The sequence below is a fragment of the Spea bombifrons genome, chromosome 1 (genome assembly GCF_027358695.1).
Source record: "Spea bombifrons isolate aSpeBom1 chromosome 1, aSpeBom1.2.pri, whole genome shotgun sequence".
Taxonomy (NCBI): domain Eukaryota; kingdom Metazoa; phylum Chordata; class Amphibia; order Anura; family Pelobatidae; genus Spea; species Spea bombifrons.
Genome location: NC_071087.1, coordinates 77,190,484 through 77,195,883, shown reverse-complemented (window position 1 = coordinate 77,195,883; position 5,400 = coordinate 77,190,484).

Below are 5,400 nucleotides of genomic sequence, written 5' to 3'. Positions count from 1 at the left end.
TGCATACATTTTTCAGGATTACAAAGTCTCTTTTTTGTATTCTGAACCCAGTTTTGGATTATTTGGGCTCTTTGTCTAAGTATATGGTTAATGAGACAGAAGAAATAGATGGATACATCATATAGGAGAGGCAAAAGAAGACGAGACAAAAGAGGAAAGAGAAAGAATAGGAAGGGAAAGGAACGAAAACCATAACTGAAAGACGGGAGGACAGGAAAAATGTTTGGACACCGGGCTGCTGCATTAAAAACATAGAAAATATACCTGCAAAACCTGGTCATGTTTTAGTGCTCCAGACAGTGTCAGCCATGTAAAATCTAAACTGATTGTACACCCTTAGTCTACAAATCTCCAAAATGTACCACAATAATCCACTTTCACTTGTCCAAAAGCTGCCACCCAGTCCCTCCTATTGTGGAATGTGGACTAACATTGGCCACCACTGGCCAGCATTTTCCTGGACGTAAAGGAGGTATTTCCAGGACCTAGGATATACCTCTCAATTCCGGGACTGTCCCGGTGGCAACCCTAGTTCCAGGGTATATTTACCCATTGGGCAGTGTCAGTGGCCAATAAATCAAATCCGATTGGACACTGGCCCACTGGTGTGCCCAATGACCTGCTTGGCCTTGATGTAAGATGAACAGAGAAGACTGGAATGCATCACAAATGGTACAATTTATCTAAGATTTTTTTAAAACAACTTTTCTGGATAGGACCTAGGTTTTGGATGACTGGTGATGTATGTCCTCCAGATGTTGTATACTGTTAGATGTTGTTGTGGCATTGATGCATATGTTTAGAGAGACAAAATGCTTAGCTACTGTGTTTTGAAAGACAAGTAAAATGGAAATGAACAATAAACTCTTTGAAATACAGCGCCTCATGATCTTCATGTCACTGCCTCAAGGAAAGTCTAAAATAGTGAAACATTCCACATGTGGCAGGCAAGGTCTTGTGGGTCTGTCAACATTTCCAATAAAATAAAAGGTCACATGTGCACACTAAAATTTAAAGTAAAATTGAAGAAAGAAAAGAACGTGGAGTGCAACCCATAATATTAAAAACAGAATAATGATAAAATGTGCAACACTTCAAGCTGAATTTGGTCTTTATCAGAAGGCAAAACCTCGGGTCTAAGCACTTAACTTGATTGTAAGCTTGCGAGCAGGGCTCTCTCCACCAAATGTATCGGTTTGTCTTAGTCTGTCAATTCTTGTCTTGTCATATCCCTTGAATTTATGTATTGTATTAAGCGCTGCGTAAACTGTTGGCGCTATATAAATAAAAGATAATAATAATAACATGGCAAGCAAAATCATTTTTTTTTATTTCCTTTTTGCCTTTCTCGTTTTCAGGCAAAGATTTTTGTTTTCTGACCGTTTTGTTCTGACTAAATTGGGAGGCCATTTTTTGATTTGGATATTACATTCTGGGGCATTCCCAAAGGGCAAGGTCCTGACACCTTTAGCAGCACCATCTCAAGGTTTAGGAAGAGGAAAGAGGAATAGCAGCACTGCACCAATGGATACACACATCCAGAAGCATTCTATGGGACTGAATTTCTCCAAACATTGAGCAGTTTTGATGAATTGATCCCTCAGAGTAAGGGAGGTGATATGGCAGCAGCAGCTGTCAGGTAGAGACATCCAGCCCCATGGTACAGAAGGACACTGAATTTCCCCCAATATTAGAAAAATATGCCCTATACCGATTGGACTGTTTCCGATTTGGACTATCCTCTGCTCTTATGCTCCAAACCCAATCCTGACAGCAATTTTTGAAAAATAAAAAGATTAAGGAGATTGAGGTGAAGCAGCAGTAGGGCACTGGACCTAGGCAGGCATTGGGAAATAGACACATGCAGGCTCTTAATGCTAGACTGAATTTCCCCAATATTAAAAAATTAATAATTGATCCCGCAGATTAAGATAGGAGATTGAGCAGAATCACTAGAACCTCACCCACTTTCAATATTGAGTACTAGGTAACCTAGTTTGATCAGACTGACATTGAAGAAAGTCATCTGTTCCATCAGGTGTGTGGAGAGCTACACAATATGTACAATATTGGGACACCTGACCATTACACCAACTTTGCATTCTAAATACAGAGATATTAATATGAAGTCCAGCCCCCTTTGCACCTATAACAGCTTCCACTCTTCTGGGAATGCTTTCCACAAGATTTTGGAGTGTTTCTGTAGGGATTTTGCCCATTCATCCAGTAGAGCATTTGTGAGGTCAGTCACTGATGTCGGAGAGCCTGGTTTGCAATCTCCATTCCAGTTGATCCAAAAGGTGTTTGGGTTGAAGTCAGGGCTCTTTGCGGGCGAGTCAAGTTCTTCCACACCAAACTCATCCAGCGATGTCTTTATGGACCTTGCTTTGTGCACCACTATATCGACAATCGTATTGGAACACACCTATTCATTATTGAAATCAGGGTTTGGGCTAGGCCCAATGAAGGGAAATCTTAATGCTTCAGCTTACCAAGACATTTTGGGCAATGCTATGTTTGTGGGAACAGTTTGGTAAAGGGCCTTTTTCTATTCCAGAATGACTGTGCTCCAGTGCACAATGCAAGGTCCATTAGGACATGGTTGGATGAGTTTAGTGTGCAAGAACTTGACTGACCCCTCCCTAACAATGTAACTAGTTCCCAGAGACAGGTGGGACATGGACATTCATTGCACTGGCCTACTCGAGTGGGGTAATTCAGTCCTAGATGGATGTGTCTCTCTTTTAGTGCCTGCCCTGTGTCCTGCCCCTGTGGGTCAATCCCTGTGGAGGATCAATTCTTACCGATTATCTAATATTGCTAGAAATGTAGTCCTGTATCATGTAGCTTAATGTGTGTGCCCTGCCCTACCCTTACTACTGCAGCTCACTCTTCTTCTTTGCTCTGAGGGATCAGTTCTTTAAAATCTGGGGAATTTAGTCCTGTACTGTGGGGCTCTGAATTTTTCCCTCTGAATTTTGTTTCTCAATCAAAAGAGCCCTTCAAAATTCATCTTAACCAAACAGTGGGAAAACGAAATTTGTTATCCCGAAACAAGTATGGCAAAACAAAACAAAATCTACAATTTGATTCTTGTGGTACTGAATGTAAAAAGATAAAAAGCAGATCTGTGAATTTTAGTGTCATTAAACAGAGGTTGTAAAATGATGTGTATTGGCCTTTTATTTTATTTTTTTCTGCCATATATCATGCTTTTAAAAACAAAAGCTTCACACAGTAAAAAATGAGTCAATGACCAAACTAAAAAAAATCCCTACACCATCTAGGCTGTAATGTACGCTATGCTTGGGTAATAAAATGTTGATTCCTTAGAATATTCGGGTCTGCAGAACGAGTCTGCAAATTTAACACAATGGTACACTCTCCTGGATAATATGTGCATTGCAGGGCTTAATAAAAAAATTTATATTTACTAGTGTTTTTTAACCAAATGGATTAATTGTACACTGCAACACTGCATTCTGTTTATACTCATTTACCAAAGTGGTATCAAAGCAAATTATATGGTGGGCATACTATTGTAAGAGGATTATTTAGACTAGGCCCAGACCGGCCATCTGGCAAACAGGGCAAATTCCCAGTAGGCTGCCCAAGCAGCAAATCTGATTACCAAGTAGATGGCCATCGACTGCATACATGCATCCACATACTATGGGTGTTTAAGAGTGTAACGTACAGTTGCACATATCTAGCCAGCAGCTACTGGTCTTAAAATGCTAGGTCTGCCTATCCTTGCTGGTACAACCCTGGGTTAGACTACAGTAGATGAGGGGGAGTATACTTAATGATTTACAGCCTGACCTGAGACTTTAACCCCTTAACATCCATTGGCACGTTATTTCATTAAACAAGCTTTCTACAATCACTTTCTTCTTCGCTTAAACGAGGTATGGCAACATCCGCCATACACTGAATGGCGTGGACGTCCATTTTAAAAGAGTTAAAACTTCAATGGTGTCGCTAAAATGGCTCGATAGCTAGGCATTCAGCAACACCAAACACCCACCCCAGTCCGTGCCGTGACCGCTCCGGAGGAAAGGGTTAAAAGGTGCCTAGTTTAGTTGCATTGGGTGGCTTTAAAGATACCCAAAATAGCACATGGGGCAGAATGACCAGATTTGAAAAAGAAAAATGGTATTGAAATAGCAAAATGCTACTTGTAAATTGCCAATATCTTGCAGAAAAAAGCAAAAAAACATAAAAATGTTGTTTTTTCATTAGTTTTTTTGGCTGAGCAAAAGATTTTTCAAATAAAAGTGAGAGTTTCTTTTATTATAGGAAATTGGATAATATGATCAAAAAATAGTATCTGAAGAAATCCATTCTTGTCCTGAAAAAAACAATATATAGCTTGTGTGGATACACTAAATGGGTGAAGAGAAAATTACAGCTAAACATGAGCACCGCAAAAGTGTTAAAACAGCCTCGGTCCCAAAGGTTGCAAAAAGTAAAAAACGGCCTGGTCCTTAAGCGGTTAAATACTAACCCTTTAATGGCCTCTAATGCAGGGCCGCCATCAGGGGGGCCACCCTGCTCTCTTACCTGAGGGGGCAGGGAGGCTGGACCCCTGCTTGGCCGCAGTGTCTCCACAACTGAAGGTTCTTGTAGTGCACATTGTGACCCCGCGGTAGTAGAGGCAATGGTGTAAAGGAGGGCCCCCTAGCACCAGCTCCATCAATCCCCCCCCCCAAGATGTACCACTAGTGTATGTTAGTGTATGTGTAAGTATGTCCATATGTAACTCTGTTTCATGTATGTTCATGTGTGTGTTAGTACAGTGAAGAAATTTTTTTTTGAACCCCTGCTGATTTTGAACTGACAAAAACATGATCAGTCTATAATTTTAATGGTCGGTTTATTTGAACAGTGAAATACACAATAACAACCAAAAAATCCAGAATAACACATTTCAAATAAGTTATATACTGATTTGCATTTTACTCAGTGGCTCAAAAGGCCCCTTTCTAAACTATTTTGCACCGGCACGGGCAATATGTGATTTTTAATATTATTCCGATTGAAACAAACCATATGGGTACAGTTTTGCATGTGTACTTAAAACGTATGCAAGCCAGGATGTCCTGGCTCAAAATCTAGAGTCTTGGTTACTAAAGCCTGGGTGTGGACAAATCTTTTTAAATATTGGGTTGATGTAGTTAAGTTAGTGCTGCCATGGCTGTCCTTGTTTGCGGTGCAAGTATACTTTGTAATCTCTGTGGTTGTGATAAAGAAAATACATATTTACCCATATGGGTAATATGGGTTTTAGGGGCACTGATACAAAAATATTTTGGTGATCCACATCTAACAAAATAAACAATTGTAAGCAAACTAAATGATTTTCTACAAAACTCCATTACAGTAATGTGACAATATAAT